Raw genomic sequence first — 17,640 nt, 5'->3', positions numbered from 1 at the left:
TTTGAAATTGCTTGGCAATGCCTACAGCACTGTACACATCTGGGATGTCTGAGCAGTAAAAACAGAAGCAGTAAGTTCTGTCACAACACGTCACATCAGAATACAACACAACACAAAGTGCCCTTCGTTTGTACTGCACTTAAAACAAATATTTTTATTTTCCTAAGAATATTTGCTCCAAAATCCACTTTTGCTGCTCCCAAACCCTGTCTTGGGTGCTCAAAAAGCCTTTTTTGCTGCTCCAAAACACTGTTTTGGTTGCTTCGAAACGTGCGCCAAAATGGCTTAGGCCAATCACATCACTGACAACGAAACATTATAGTAACGTTGAATGTAGAACCGTGAAATAATGTTGCAGGAAGTAACATCGAAATAACATTTTAACATGTATTTCCAATGTTATTTTGAAGTTTACAAGGAAACATTATATTCAGTGAAAAATAGTAAATAAATGTTACAAATAGTAACACTGAATTACTGTATTGGTTTTATCACATCTCTGTTTTTCAAACTTCAAATAATTGTTCCAAATAATAACATTCAAAAAATTATTTGACAATATTGTGTTTTTAACATTATTTTGAAATTTACACAGAAACACTACGCACAGTAACAATTTATTTATTGGTAGAATGTTTTGAAAAGAGTATAACATTTTTGCAAATGTAAGAAATTGTAGTACACTATTTAGTTTCAGATTTTACTGAAATGTAGTGTAAAAGTACAAAAGAATTACAAGGAAAATGAAAATATACGCTATGCTACTTTTTTGCATTTCGTGTATTTTGCCGTATAAAGACGCAATCGTTTCGATTAAGCTTTTCTGTAGCAGCGGCTAACTCCAAAGAACGGAAAATCTTGGAATCATAGATGTAAATTGTGATCCATAGAATGACTACCATAAATAGTATGTGCTTGTTTCACTTGAATAGATTCACTTCCCTTTACCAGGAAGGTCTGAGGGGAGAGGCGGTGATTATTTCGACTATGAAGTTTGTGGATAAGTAAAGCGATGATGTGTGTAAACGATCAGTCTCTCGGCAACCAGGCGGCGCCCCAGCGCTCAAGTCACACCTCTGATCTGCTCCGCACATACGACCTACTTCCAGCGAAAATTCCCCTCAGCGACCTGATTCAACGTTACCATTGTGTGCCTCATGACTTCCCGAGCACGTCGATCCCAAACTTCCGACCGTAGGTGCGATATTTTGCATTTTACGACCACTTCAAGTTTCGAAGCGTGATCGCCCCGCTAAGCCTACCACGCTAGCGGCGAGGCCTGGCCAGCACTTCGGCCACCACGCCGCCACCGATGGCGGACGCGCCGCTCAGCGCCGCCACCGACGCTGCCCACCTGTCGTCCACCGGGGCCTGGGGGGACGAAGACATGGAAACCCGCGAAACGCAACATGCTTCTCTGGCCGAGGAGGAAACCGACGGAAATACTGAACCTTGGATCACCGTTACGAAGCGTGCCCGCCGCCGCGGGCAGCAGCCACGTTCGACCACGCCGCCCCTACCTCTACCGCCACTGAAACCCGCTCTCTACCAAAGCCGGCCGAAGGTGCGCAAGCCCCGACCACCCCCATTTCCCGCCGACGACTTCAAGTTGGCGATTCGTCCACGGAACGGCCTGCAGCTCAACAAGGTGAGCCCGGGGAAGTTAGGGGACGCCATCGCTCTCGCGGCGCAGCTACAAATCGGCGCCACCGAATTCAAAGTACGCCTCGACGCAGACCAAAACATTCTTGTTCTGATTACCCCCTCCCAAGCTACGGCCTCGGCACTTAGCAAAGTGCAAAAACTTACAATTGATGAATTCACATACGATATCGCATCGTACGGTGTAGCCCCCGACAACTCGTGTAAGGGGGTGATCTATAACATAGCCCACTACACTACGCTCGAAATGATGCTCCAACGTATCGCAGCTCCCGGCTACGAAGCCCTCACCTGTCGAAGACTGGGCAACACAACAACCATGGTGATCACATTCTTGGGAAAGCGAGTACCATACTACATTAAACTTTCCGGATTTCTGATACGGTGCTACCTCTACAAGCGGACCGCGCCCCACTGCCGAACCTGCCACGAGATCGGCGACAGAGCGGATGTCTGCCCGCGCCCCCCACTCTAAAAAAAAAGGGTGTCATGTGGTACACCCATAGGGGGTGTAAGTGCTTGTCACATATGCTACACCCTTTGGGGGAATACAAGTGCACCCCAAATATGGGAGTACATGTACACCCGTTGGTGTGGTGCACATGTACGCCCTTTTCTACAGAAATCTCACTCCTAGGGAACACAGGTGCACCCCATTCAATGGTGTACGGCTACACCTCTTTCTACACCCAATGAGATGAAAGGGAGCACAGATGCACCCCATTCGATGGTGTACCAATGCACCACTTCATACACCCGCCTCACTCAAAGGGAACACAGATGCACCCCACTCAATAGTGTACCATTACTCCCCTTTCTACACCTACTGCTCTCAAAAGGAACACAGGAGCACCCCGTTCAGTAGTGTACTGTTACACCTCTTTCTACACTCACTGAATTCGGAGAGAACACAGATGCACCCGATTCAAAGGTGCATGGTCGCAGCACTTTATGCACCCGTTTCATAACTTCATAAACCTAATTAAGACATCAAGGAAAACAGTAAAAAATGTTTGCGCCCCGGTGATTGCAAAAAGGCAGGAAAACGGACACACGGTATTGTTTTCAAATCTCATAGAAGTTTATTAGACGCCCTATTTCGTAAACAAGTACAAACTTGCAAGCAATCTGTCATATCTGAAGACGTACAAAGAAGCTTTTACACAACTGAAATTATTACTAAGCAAACAAGAACCGGGGGTGAGTCTTAAGTAGTGTCCATTCTGCCAGCAGCCGGTAAAATTATTTCCCCAAAATTCCACCGGCAGTCGCCATTAATTCATCGAACGACGTTTTGTCGACAACTCAAATTAGCTTTTCTATATTAGCTTCTCTCCTTTCTTTTCTTGTAATGAGCCGCCCCAGAATGTATCCGCGAAGTGACGTGTATGGGTGGGACAGGTGGGCTAACATTTTCGTAATGAGCCGCCGCAGACTGTCGCCACGAAGTAGCGCGAACGGGTAGGCTGGGTCGGTGAGCACGCGCCTCAGAGATACACTTGCGACAAAATGTCCCTACAGCGTGCATTTTGCGTAGCGAGTGACGTTGAAACGTTAAGGCCCGTTCACACTCTTGCGACCGAGTACGACTGAGAAATACCAGACCGGTTTTTAAGCCTCTTGCGATCTCTTAGGACCAGCTCGGCAGCATCGCATCCGGTCCTAAGAAGTCGCAAAATGCTTAAAAGCCGGTCTGGTCTCTCTCGGTCTTACTTGGTCGTAAGAGTGTGAATGGCGACGTAGTGTCGATGAAACGTGTCTACAAAACGTGTATCGGCAAAAACGTGTTTTCACAAAACGCCTGGAGAATAAGAAAGTCAGTATTATACCTGCGGTTTTCACATGATTGTAGTCAGCTAATGGCAGGCGACTGCCGATAGAATTTCGGGGAAATTATTCTCCCGGTTGCTAGAAAATAGACACTGCCTAATTCTAGAAGTAATCCGGAACGGAACTGTCAATTGTTGCAAAGGAGTAGGTTGCAGAGCACTTACGATGAAAACGCCGGACTCGAAATATGTAATCCGAAATATATGTCGACACGGGCACTGCAGAACAACACAAAAACGAAAGGAAAGGGGTCCGTGAAGATACAACACAATGTAGCAGAAGCAGTAGTTCGCCGAACCGAACACTAAACTCATCAGAAGAATTCCTTGGGCTTTTCTGAAGAACTCGCTTGTTGCCGATATACTCGTAGGATTTTTCAAACACTAAAAATCTTGGCACACTCGAATACATCGTCGCGGACGAAATCTACGGCAGCCCCGCTGGTCGCGGCACAGCGCACAAGAAACTAGGCCGGGAAGCACCGAGATAAAAAAAAAGATACTAAGTCATCCATGAAACCTTACCCTTCTTCCGTGCTTTCAGCTTATGGAGAGAAAGAAAAAAGAAAGGAGTATGAAAATTGCAGCTCCTTCAAGGCCAAAGGGGGGTGCCCTCGCAAAGGCTTATCTTCAGGGGCAACCCAACAATGAACACAATGAAAGGATTATTCACTTATATCCTCTTGAAAGTTCGACCCAAAGTTAATAGTGCAGTGGATGCTATCTGTGGCCTTGGCCTTCAGGCAGGTGCCGTGCTCTGCCTTATCTCTAGCTTGGAGACTATAGTCACGTGATACTACCCGGAGACCCAATTGGCCTAAAACAAGCATAGCGCCCACTCTACTGTCAATACCGAGTGAACGGGAGAGCTCCATACTTCCTAAGAAACTGCCAAACCCAACAAGTGACCCCCAAACGGGAATCCAAGCCCAAGCTGATCGGGACGCGCGGCTAGCGTGGGGGTGCACTGATACACCTAGAGGTTTTTAAGGGAGAGGAGGATGCTCATTGTCGGTGTACAATTACACTGGCTGGGAAACGCAGGGTGCATCTTTTAGGAAAAGGGTGCATGTGCGCCCGATGCACCCGACTACACCCTTTTTTTCTTAGAGTGGGGCCCGGTCACGCCAGGCGTCGGACTCCGTCGCGGAACCGGCAGCCCTCCCGTTCCAGGACCTCAGGCCGAGGTCGCTCCGCTAGTGCCAAGAGGGAAGGCCAGGGAGCAGTGCAGGCCACACAGCAGCTGAGCTGGGCACAGGTTGTCTCTCCCGAAGCTCGTCCCCCACCGACCCCGCAAGTCAGCGCAGAGCTAGCCCAAGCACAAGCACCTATTGCGTGTCTTAAAAAAGAGAACGCTACACTGAGGGCAGAAACCACTCAAGTGCACGCAGAGCTCGCAGCTCTCAAAGATAAATTACTCGGAAGAACTAGAGACATTCTGGCACAGAACACACAAAACCCACCCCCCGAGAAGCGCAAACGGACAGAGAAGCCAGAGCCCACAGATTCCCCTACTTCCACACCGCAGCGAGTACCTGCGCAGCCCAACACACTGCCGGGGCTCCCACACGCCCAACATACCACTTCCCAGCAGATCGAGGAGATTGTAGCAAAGGCCATCCAGTCTCTTCATGCATCCCTACAGGTTACTCTTAATCAGCAACTCACGGCTATACAACAGACAGCGGCTCAACAACAGCTAATCAATACTCAGATGGAGGAACGCGTCGCGAAACTAGAGGAACGCTTACCACCTCTCGATGCTCGGCGCAACCGGCGCCAGAAGGAAACGACTCACCCAGACCTACCGGAATCCCACATGCTGCAAGAACTACCCCCCTCTCACAACCTCGATGGCTGCTACTCAACATCCAGGCAGTAAGCGCAAGGGCCCCCGAGGCGAAACCACGGTGTGGCAGTGGAATTACCGAGGCTACAAGAACAAGTACGGATCACTCACACAATACGTCTCCACGTCCACAACACCACCCGAACTCATCGCCCTGCAAAAAACGAACACACAAGTCCGCCTACCCGGCTACGTCACGTACGCAACCGACACGGGCAACAGCCTTCACACCCTGGTTAGTAAGCGATTAGTAGCAGTTCAACACCATCTCCGAGAATCCGAACCGCTTGCCATTCTCCTCGAGATTATACCACCGGCAACCAAGAAGAAAAACCCCATGTTCCTGTTAAATATATACTCTCGGCCGAAAAGCCCGCCAACGATCCTCAAGCACGTGTTGGAGCAGGCCACACACATAGCAGCCAACAACCCGCTGCTAATAGTGGGCGACTTCAACGCAGCCCACCCCCTCTGGGGCTATGCGTACGCCAACCCCAGGGGAAACCTGCTTCACAAACTTAATGAGGACATGGACCTCACCCTCGTCACTGACCCCACAAACAGCACGAAACTCGGCACAAGTGTCACAAGGGCACCAACCCCGACCTAACCCTCACCAGAAACATCCCCCAAGCTGACTGGACCCACCTGGAGGAGTACGTAGGCAGCGATCATGCGCTGCTAGCCACCACCCTTCATGGGCTCGAATACAAGGCCAGGATAGGCACTGCTCGCCTCACAGATTGGGCGAAGATGCGGGAGACAAGACCACAACGACCCGGAACCGAAGACCGCCAACACCACCTCCCCATCAAGGACTGGATTAACCAGCTCCACCAGGATGTCCTGGCACATACTAAAACTCTACAAACGTCCACCACCATTCCATCCATCGACGCTCGCCTCCTCCACATGTGGGAGGCCCGACGCAGCCTCCTGAAGCGGTTGAAGCGCCAACGATGGAATCGTAAACTCAAGAAACGCATCGCCCTACTCACGGAGAAGGCAGCGGAATACGCCACCTCGCTATGCAGAAAAAATTGGCTATCCCCCTGCGACGGCTTGAGAGGAACGCTGAGCACGTCCAAGACGTGGAAGCTATTGCGCTACCTCATCAACCCAGCCAGTGGCAAAACGGAATCCCACCACAACTTGGCCCAAGTGATCCATCAGTTTCCAGGAAAAGGGGCAGACCTCCTTTTGACCCTCAAAGCCCGGTACTTCCCCACAGAGCCATCGGAGCCGCTACCTCCGTACACTGGCAGTCCAAACGATCTCTTGGATGAGGACATTCATCTCCATGAAGTATCTGCGGCATTACAACGCCTGCAACGACACACAACCCCGGGAGTGGACCAAATCACCAATAAAGCGCTCATTAATCTTGACAGCCCCTCACTACTAGAGCTTGCCGCTCATCTAAACAAAGTATGACGCGAAGGAAGCCTTCGCGAGGACTGGAAAACGGCGGAGGTCCGTCTCATACCGAAGCCAGGCAAACCACCAGCCATTGAGAACCTACGCCCCATCTCCTTAACTTCTTGCGTTGGAAAACTCCTGGAGCACATCGTTCTCAACAGGTTACAACCGTACCTGGAAGACTCGAGCAAACTTCCGACAACAATGATAGGATTCCGTCCGCACCTCTTAACCCAGGACGTCTTACTTCAAATAAAAGAGGAGGTAATGGCACCAGCGACGCGCAACTCTTTCACCGCCCTCCTCGCCCTGGATCTTAAAGGGGCGTTTGATAACGTGAAGCACTCAGCGATCCTGCAAAGGCTGATTACCCTTGGGTGTGGGGCCAGGACGTACCACTACATAAGGGATTTCCTGTCGGATAGAAAAGCCATCCTGAAGGTCGGGGATTAAGCCACGGACCCTTTCCCACTGGGTGGACGCGGCATACCACAAGGAGCAGTGCTATCCCCTCTCCTGTTTAATATTGTTCTCATAGGACTTCCGCCGCTCCTCGACAACATCCCGGGGATTCGGCATGGCTTATATGCGGACGACATTACCATCTGGTCGTCCACAGGGTCAATCGGGGCAATGGAGAGCCGTCTGCAGGACGCGGCGTACGTGGTAAATGCCTATGCTAAGTCTTGCGGGCTGAGATGCGCCCCCCAAAAGTCGAAGCTACTCCTGGTTTCGCAGCGAAAGCAGCACCCTCCCGGCTCGCCCACTATCACCATACACCTGGAGGGACACACCATCGCCCCATCCCGGAGCGTGAAGATACTGGGAATGATTTTCCAGGCGGATCGCAACAACTCTACATTGGTGAAGAGGCTCCAGACTATTATAGACTAAGTTACCCACATGATTTGACAAATCGCGACAAATACAAGAGGCATGGGGGAGGAGGATACGCTACGACTTGTCCAGGCCTCCGTCGTGTCTCGGATCACTTAAGCTATCCCCTACGCTTTACTCAACCCGACGGAGCTAAAAACACTAGACACAATGATCAGGAAGGCGTATAAGCAAGCCATGGGCCTCCCGACAAGCACCTCCACCGGACGCCTCCTCCGGCTGGGAGTACACACTACGGTCCAGGAGCCGATTGAGGCACACCTCTCCAACCAGCGAGCGAGATTGGGGTCACGGAAACGAGGAGGTCCATCCTCTCACGCCTGGGGCTCCCGGCCCCGCGGCATCACCCGCCTCTTCAGACTGCAAGCCTACCCCATGCCATCCGGAGCAACATTATAGTTCCTCACCTTCCTCGCAGCATGCACCCCGTGCACCACGCGCAGCGAAGGGAGGCCCGGGCACGGGCTATTCACAAGCAGTACGGGTGTCAACCCTCCACAGCCTACACGGATGCGGCGTCATACCCCGGCAGAGCAGCCATAAGAGCTACCGTTATTATGAACAACGAACCTCGGAGTAGCCTATCACTCCCCCGAAACGACCCCCTTCAAGCCGAGGAGGCGGCGATAGCCCTCGCTCTCACTCAAACCGAAGCCGAAGTCATCGTCACCGACTCTCAGCAGGCGTATCGCAACTTCGCTAGTGGCCGCATCCATGCCTACACGCTACGACTCATCAACCAGAACCCTCCAACGAGACAAGTCAGAATTGTCTGGGCGCCCGCCCACCAAGGCATTCCCGGCAACGAGATTGCTAACGTCGTGGCTCGAGATTGTACCCACCGAGCCGACGCCGAGGAAGCCGAACCGGAGCGCATGCACCCTCTCGTCTCCTACCAAGAGATCACGCAACATTACAGGTTAACCTGTAGAACTTACTCTCCTGCACACAAATCACTACCTAGAGAACAGGAAAGGATACTTCGTGCGCTACAGGTTAATACTTTCCCCCACCCCACCAGAAATCACCTCCTAGCCCCCACTAACTTTTCTCCGCAATGCCGCTTCTGCGGAGAACCCGGGTCAAAAGTCAAATTTGGGGGTTTTACGTGCCAAACCTACGACGGGCATCTGGCACGCCCCAGCGGAGGACTGAGGATTAATTTCGACCACCTGGGGATCTTTTGACGTGCAACCGAAAGCTCGGTTACACGGCGCCTTCTCCGCAATAAGCCTCCGTCATATTGCGGGCACCTCGGTCGGGATTCGAACCCGCCACCTGGGGATCCGTAGGCCGGCGCTCTCGCCTCGGAGCCACCGAGGCGGCTGCGGAGAACCCGGGTTTCTCCGACATATGGTAGGAGGCTGTTCCCAAACACCACTAGATCCCCCCATCCTCTACCCCATCACCGAGCTTTGGGAGAGAGCCTTGGCCAGCTCCGACCTCTACGATCAGCCACGACTGGTCGCGAGGGCCGAAGACGTTGCCCGAGCTCAAGGCATCCTGGACTAAGGACGCGTCCTGAAGCTTCTTTTGCTCAATAATGATGTTTATCCTCTTTCTCTCTCTCTCTCAGTCTCTCGGCTTGTCGGCTTGATCCTGCTAACGTGTTCACTATGTTTCCGTCGTTCTCCCTAAGTGACCTGCATCACGCTACGATTTACTAGAGAGGTGCCCGAAGGTGGAGGATTAATTATCTGAAAGCGTAGAAACATGCGCCTCCTTCAATAAAAATAAATAAATAAAAAGTTCTTTTTTTTCTTATAAGAAACTTTCCGTTTTTTTTTTGTTTTTTTTTTTTAATGATCAAAAAGGATTCGGGCTATCGGGTATTTATTACGACTAAATAATGCGTGGAATGGGAAGGAAATAAAATTTACAAATATGACATTCGTTTCATTCGGCCTCAATAAACATCTCAGTGTCCCAAAATAATAAAGTTTTTTTTTTCTTTTTCCATATTTGAATTAGATATATGTATGAAATATTTACTGCACTTTGTATGTAGGGAACGTACATAGGTGTACTGGTGCGGTGGGTAGGCTGGCATCCATGCAATTATGTGTCCGAGGTACCTTCGTTGATGGCAAGTGAACTGAGATTGCCCAATCAGTGCAACCGCACCTTTTCTCGACGAGACCTTGCACTGTAAAAAAATTCCGTAATTTTAAAAACACTTTGTTCTAATTCTGACGGAATCTTTGCCCGTTTTTAGTTAACGAATATAAAACCCGTTTTTGTTAGGTTTAAGAAAATAGTATACAGTTGTGTGCCTAAGAGTACCATAGTAAAAGATAAAAGCATTAAAAGTGCTTTTATCGTTTAATCTTGCTAAAAACGATTCCTTAAAGTAAAGAAGCCAAAGGCTGTACCAAGACACCTACAGTACCCTGCCAGAGGAACAAATTAAAGGGGTGGGGTAAGCACTGATTAGAAATTAAGTAAAAGTCCATAATTTGCAGTAAACCACATAAGCACTGCTCTACCTCACTCGGAGGGAAGGTGTCAAGTAGCCTGTCTACAGCTGTATTCGAGCATGTGACGATTGTTAAAGGGCTTCTGTGTGAATGCACATAAAGGGATTCCCAGAACAGTGAAGACCACACCAAGAAGGAATGCTATTGCTCTACGGTAGGAAACGGTTGAAAGGCACCGGCACAATTCTTGCAAGTAACTCCCTTCAGTGCTGTCTCGTGACCTTGCAGTTTTACAATGTCGTCTAGGGGGCATAATAACACGACCCCTAAAGGGCCACACTTAAAATCACTCCTGGCCCGCCAGTGAAGGGCCAGAATTCGAGCCAATGTCAGAGCAGTGAGTGATCGGCAGCGAGCATGGCTGCCGAAGAATAGCGTAAGCTTCCCCTTGTACTGAACGCTTTCAACTGATTTTACAAGATCAACCTCATGCGAGTCTCATATGGAGCTTCGATACTCTAGGGGTGGCAGGACCAGGACTGTTAGAGGCACCTAAATGTGCTATGGCCTGTTTCACTGGGCACGCCAAGTACAAAACCCAGTGTTCCGAACATTTTGGACAAAACTGCCGATATGCTGTGTGAAGAAGCATAGCTGGTTGTTCATACTAGAACTTGTCGATGTTGTTCTGCAAACCTTCGTGGTTTTTGGGGCCACCTGATAAGCAGCACCAGCATCAGGTCGTCCGTAACAGCAGTGGTGTTGGTTGGAGGGAGGCATTATCACGATTAATAAGCATGTTAAGAACAACAGGACCGAGCACACTGCCCCGTCAAACTGTCGAGCTCTAAGGCGACTGGAAATAAGTTCCATGGTATACACTGCACTCTGAGCGACTCAACTTGAAGGCTTCTAGTATGCACACATTTAATTATTTCTAGTGTTAATGCGCACCAGTGGCTCGCTGGACAAGTCATAAGACTCGGTCACGGAAGCCGGGCAGCACGCACAGCATAGCAGCACTCTGCCATGCTTGTGGGAAGTTCCAGCTCCAGGTTAAAGGCGTTGCCAAAAGGGTAATCGGAAAAATACCACGACCAGCGCAAATCTAGAGTTCTTAGCACAATCCTTTCGGTAAGTAGCGTGCTCCACTGTACCAATTGACAAGGTGACCGCCATAAACCGAATCCTGCATCCTCGTTCTACATACCGATAGAACTGACGTGGGATGCGTCTCGGGGAGTGAGTGAAGGTGCAGCAGCTTATTTGGGACCAAGTACCCATTTTGAGAATCATACTGCGAGTTGAAACAACGCTGAAGGCTCGCGTCTCGCAGCGTCGCTTGTAGAAGGATCATTCGGAGAGTCTGCACACTGTGAAGGTAAGAGCGTTTACATCGAAGAGCTCATCAATGAAGGTGGCTACTTAGGTTTTAAGAGCGACTGATCGTAGTAATTGCATTCCAAAGACGCCGCGTTGTCGTGGATTGTTTTTCACCAGCTAAGCCATGCAAGACTAAGGCCAGGTCTGGGGGATCCGTCGCCGGAAACGTGAAGGAACCAAGCAAACGACGTGAGGCTCACTGACTCGGTTCGTGGGTGCCGACGACGTCCGAGCAACCCTAGTGGCGTCCTTGCTTCCAAGGATACTGAAGATTCTTTCCTGCGAGCCATAACATCTAGACAGCATGCTTGTGGCTGATGCGGATCGCAGGAGGTGGATAACAGGACAACCAACGCACGAGTAGGTCGAGCACGGCGGCACTCGAGAAAATGATGGTCGGTGCCATGCAACGTTACTAAAACACTCAGTTGGGAAACTCGCCGTTGAAGCCTGGACCGCTGGCGTCCACCGAGACCGAGCTAAACACGACAACAGCACCACTCTTTATCATTCTTTTGTACTGTGGTCACCTTGAGCTTTTACAAAGCATGTTTTTGCGTATAACAAACGGAAAAGACCCTTTTTGTATGAAATTTATTGGAGTTTAGTACAAAATGAAAGGCGCGTGATGTTTTTAGAATCTTTAGTTTGCAAGGTTTAGCGGCACAATTAATATTGTTTTATACAACCATGCCTCAGCGGTGCTTTCAGGTAGCGCGTCCCGACCTAGGGGCATTTTAACTTCGGTAGTAAGACGCGGAGCGTCCACTGCGGAGACGGGGCTGGCACCCATGTAACCTCTTCCGCTATATCTCTTTCGGCGCCAAAATGTCAGATTAAAGCCAAAATAGATGTCACGTGGAGTTCCTCGAGTGGCCGCTGCGGGAGAAATGGCGGCGTTGTGTTCGCCATTAGCTCGATGCTCGAGGACAGATCGGGGCCACTTTTTCAGAGCAGTCTCTATGGCAGTTTCCCAACTGAGTGGTTTGGTAACGTTGCTGCCATGTTAAAATAAAACGAAGCCAAGCTTCAGTTTAGTACACAGTGCACTACCAACCTGGTTTATTACAAATAATTATATAAATGCTAAACAGCTTTCTCTATTTGACAGTTTTAATTTCAGTTGACTAAAACAAGCACATTCACAATGCGTAAAATGTGCTTGATCGGAACTAGCGAGCAACGATTATCGCCGTATCTCCATCGCCATCGTATCAAAATACAAGAACAAAGCGAGCAGGCGGGCGCTTTCAGACTTTCGGAAAAAAACATCGAAGAACGTTTTTGAAAAAAGGAAGTGTCCTCGGTGCCGGCGTGGCCATGTACCAGCAGTGGATTTGAGTCTAAATGGTGAGTCCTCGCCCATTCGTTTTACTTTTTCAGTCCTTTCTGTTTGGAGCGTTTATGACGTTTTCTTGTGTGTGCAGTCGGCGTGAAAGCGAACGTGTGCGGTTCCTTGTCCGACACGTGCCTTCCGCATTGGATGACCCTCGAGCTTTTGCCAAGGAAATCCTGGAACCGACCTGTCCCTGAGCGAGCAGTCAGATTGCTGGAGCTCACGAAAAGGCAAAGGTCCCACCGGAGGCAGGGGGGCAAGCGATGTACTTGGTGAGTGCATCAGGGAGCTTTATCTCGTAGAAAGGCTTGATTTCTGCAAGTCGGATGGCGGCTTGGTACCACCTAGCTAGGCGGTGTGTTTTGCGGTACCCACGACTGCTAAAGGTAGCCGTTAGCGTGCTGGCGCTCGTATTAGCTTCCACTGTGGGAGGTTGAATTCAAGTTCGAATTTTGTCCTCGGAAACTACACGAAACATTGCGTGACGTGCGCCTTTAGAAGTAGGGTCTGTATTAATTATGTTGCTTGCGAAGTGTATGAAGAGTATTTTTTTCAATTGGGGCACTGACTTTTTATACAAAATCCTGTATATGTTGCACTTATTTACTAACCCACAGGCTTATTTACTAACCAACCTTCATTGTGAAGGTTGGAAGAAAAAATAAAAACTCGCATTGAGTAGTGACAAAAGAAACAGAAAAAAAGTTGATGCAATAAAACTGGTTGGGTTAGTTGGTTTATATTGATTAAAAGGTTAAAGGGTGCGAACAAAACAGGACGAAAAAAGACACGTAATACACAGACCTGTCCGTGTCGTACATATGCCTTTTTTTCGTCCTATTTTGTTCGCGCCTTTTAACCTTTTAATCGAAAAAAGGTATTTGAACAACTTCCTTGCGAGACCATGAACTGATTTTCAAACTACTTCCTCCTCAGCTTTCCTCCTCAGTTCATAAGAAAAGTGAGATATCACGTAGTCGTATTTCACTGGAACCCAAAGTTTTCCTAGCAGGCTGAGAGTCGGCAAGGGCAAAGCCCTCGATAAAATTCACGCTTCACATTTTGGCAAGTGCCGGCAACCATAAGATCTAAACCGCAAGTAAGCAATTATCGCTCCAGCCGGACGACGAGGCAAACAACATGAAAGCGACGGGAGTGAGTGACCAAGGCGATGAGCGAAGTTTTCTAGAAATCCAAAAACCGAGCAACGCGATGAGCAACAGCGAGAAATATTTCTCGCTCGCTGCCGTCGCTCGCTAAATTGCGTACATGTGGTTCAGCCTTAATTGTGTGAACGCGAGAGACACGTGCCACTCACTTCCAAGTGCCTTTCATTTCAGGGCTACACTGCCATTTGCTTTCAAGTGCTGCACATGCCTCGTGCACTGGCACTTTGACACCACTTACGAAACTAACACAAACATACCCAGGGGTTTTAGGCGGGTTAGCCATCCTGCAAGATGGTGTTGCTCAGTTAATTTATATCAAGTTCAAAATGAACAGCACTGTTTATTGTTGGCTGATTCACACGACGGACTGATCCGCAGGCGAATTGATCATTTCCGCTGTTCGTCAGTCTCCCAAGCGCATCCACACGAGGGAGCAGACGTGCAAATGACAGCCAGGACGAATCGAACACGCTCGCGACCCCATAGTGCCGCGAAACTCTAACATTGCACAATCACACTGGGGCACCGTTGTCCAAGATCAAAATCAACATTTGCTACTTTGAACAAGAACTGTGCGCCCCTGTTACGTGCAGAGCGGGACATAACGCCATGATAGGTTTAGTGCAAAGCGCCACTAGCTTTACTAAACCAAGGGATGACAAAGACACAAGCATATGGGCCTGCTCGAAAAGGCTTTGGTCTAGAGGCGACGAAGTCCTGGGCTCGCAAAGAGGCATTTGGAGATGCCTTCACTGACTTTGCGCTCACGCCTTCAGCACAACACAGGCACAAGAAAGGTTTTGCTGGGTGAAAGGTAGTTTGGAGATTCGAAGTGATTGTGGCGGTGTGGCAGACGCGTTTTGACAGACGATTCTCGACGCAGATGAGTACTAGAATCTGCGTCGTGTCAGCCGGGCGAAGTTCCTCATACCAACCTTTTGGTATGACAATTGAAATGAAAGAATTTTTTGTTGCATTAGTTTGGGTCATTTTTCTTTAGAAGTCTTGCTTGCAACTTTCAGAAATGCACAAGCATTAAAGCCAGCTGCCCTCACAGTCATGCCCCCCCCCCCCCTCTTCCTGGTAGTTCCTGTCGGTGAGCAATCTGATAGCCTTGGACTTTCCTAATAGAAATTAGCGTTTCTTCTACATGTGCAAAAGTGAAAAGTATGCAACTGCCATGTTTGTCAGTTTCGTAACTTTTATTCCATGCTCAAAGTGAAGACTTGAGACTGTTTTGGCGATGCCAACCTTCTGTGTAGGATCTGTAAAAAGTCCTTAATGATTGTAGTCAAGAGAGAGAAGTTTCTGCTTTCATGAACAGGATGGGGTGAAAGGAAAAGTGTCTCGACGGACAATGAATGCTCCAGGTAACCCACTGAGCCAGGTTTCTGCAACATAAACCAGGCTCTAACAGAAAGTCCTAGGACAAGCACTTGGAAATCTTTGGGATTTGGGAAGGAATGAAATAAATTTCAATGCACAAAAAAGTATGGGGAGAAGGATGTCAAGAACATTTTGGGGGCTTGTGTTTTGCAACTTGAATTGTTTGTGCAGGAAGAATTACTGAAACATCACTTCAGTCCGGGGGTAATAATTCATTGCTAGTCAAAGCCTGTTTCCAGAGATGCACATCAGGTGAGCAGCTTTTATTTTTTTTTAAACATTAGGTGCTTTTTAACGTTACGCTCCAATTCCGAAATGTTGTCCATCCGTCCGTGCATTTGCTGCTAAATTTAGCGGGAACACTGTATTTGCGTGACCTCAACTCAAGTTCAGTTTCTCTCTAAATTTAGCTGGAAAATTGATCTCACAGCACCTACAGACAATTCCAAGCTCTCCGATATATTTAGCGGAAAATAGACGTCACATGACCTATGCAGCAATTCTGTTTCCCCTCTAAATTTAGCAGAAAAATTGATGTCACCCGACCGATGCATCAATACAGTTCACCGGCTAAACTTGGCAGCAAATTTTATTTTACGTTGCCTGACGTCATGTGGCCTGCTGACGAGTTCAGGCTCCCCGCTGAATTTAGCGGAAAAATTGTGATGTCACGTGACCTATACACCAATTCAATTTCCCCACAAAATATGGCAGGTAAATTTATTTTACGTGATCTGACGTCATCTGGCCTATACACAGATTCAGTTTAAAATAAAAAGAACAAAATAAACAACCTCCTAAATACTGCATTTCATGCGTTATAGCACTTTGAGGTAAAAGTCACTTCCAATTTTAAATAATGTTTTTACTTTAAAGAAAACTTTTCTCTGGATGTTTTTATTGAGCACTAGTCTCGTAAACTGCTCCTAACAGCCTTGAGCAGTAAAGTTTGCACATCAGAAGGATTGCTAAATTTTAACAATATATTTTATTTCTTCCAACTGTACAAAATATGTGCATGAAGGTGAGCATTACTTTCTTTTTACAGAGCCAGCTCTTCAGTTCTGGGAGCAATAAGTCATTGCTAGTCAATGCCTCATTCCACAGATGCATATCAGGTGAGCACCAGTTTTTCGAAACAACTTTGCTCTCATTGTTCTAATTTAACACTAGTGTGGGAAGCCTTGTTTTACTGCGGTTCTTAAAGTGAAAACGGGTATAATATTTTAGATTAATAAAGTACTTCGTAGGTGCCATGTCTAAAATAAAAAAGTCCTTAAATTAAAAAAACAATTTTAAATGTGCGCACTTTAAAAATGGTGTCTTAAGTTTTCTTTTAATCTTGCTAGTAGGAGCGTTGTAATTGTTCATTAAAATTTCGGCGTAACCTTGCATGTTGCGGCACACCGAACGAAGCAGAGCACGAGAACAGAGATTAAAACTGGCAAAGGGTCCGGTAACCCTTGCTCACAAATAGGCTGACTTGGGGGTGCCAACAATGACGTCGCGACGCTTTGGACAGATTAGAGGTGGAAGAGAGACCCACTGTATGCCCTACTGCAATCGGTGCGCATATTTTTTTTTTAATAAATGGAGTTTATGTTGACATTCGCCCAAGTTTAGTACGGTTACTGAATTCACGGGACTCGATGCTATGGAAGTCTGCTCCTAACCCAGATTTCTTACGAAGTGCTTCAGCTTCCCTGTAATGCTACCTTGACTTAGTTGCACAGGCCTGTGCCAGTGCAAGCAACTAAAGCAAACACATTGCTGTACTATTTTGCTTTTATTGCGCTGCTAGTGGAGGACGGTACAGATTTTATTAAACTCAAAAAGCTAAACCATTCATTTGAATGTAATGCACAGTAGACTCTCATTTATTCCAACTCCAGGAAGCCACAAATTTGGCATGAATTATCAAAATCTTAAATTAGAAGAAGCTCATCTAAATATGTTGCAAGATAAATTATGATTTGCTTGATGGATGGCGACACACACAGAACAGACATTTGATGATTTCCTCTACACAAACCTACTAATGATAAGCAGCAGTGGCACTTATGAAACATTGGTAAAATTTATGACACAAGTTTATTCAACTATCAAAAATGTTGTTCATTGGGGACTGTTTAGACAGCACATGACACCTCAAAACAAAATTAAGTTTTTCAACTAGCAAAAAGTTGTCTACTATATTTGCGTGAACGCTGTGACATAAAGCCATGCCTCCACATCACAGCATCCACGCAAGTTGATGTGTAAACTGCCACGCGGCACCCCTTTTTATCACTCA

At 47.9% G+C, this 17,640-nt stretch overlaps 1 pseudogene; it reads left to right on the top strand.

Moving 5' to 3' along the window:
- The first annotated feature begins 891 nt into the window (after positions 1–891).
- Positions 892–2,137, top strand: LOC120840935 (annotated as a pseudogene).
- The last annotated feature ends 15,503 nt before the right edge of the window (positions 2,138–17,640 follow it).

This window comes from Ixodes scapularis, unplaced genomic scaffold (assembly GCF_016920785.2).
Source record: "Ixodes scapularis isolate PalLabHiFi unplaced genomic scaffold, ASM1692078v2 PGA_scaffold1__304_contigs__length_218370807, whole genome shotgun sequence".
Lineage (NCBI taxonomy): Eukaryota > Metazoa > Arthropoda > Arachnida > Ixodida > Ixodidae > Ixodes > Ixodes scapularis.
The sequence above is the reverse complement of the archived record's forward strand: the minus strand, read 5'-3'. Positions and strand labels throughout refer to the sequence as shown.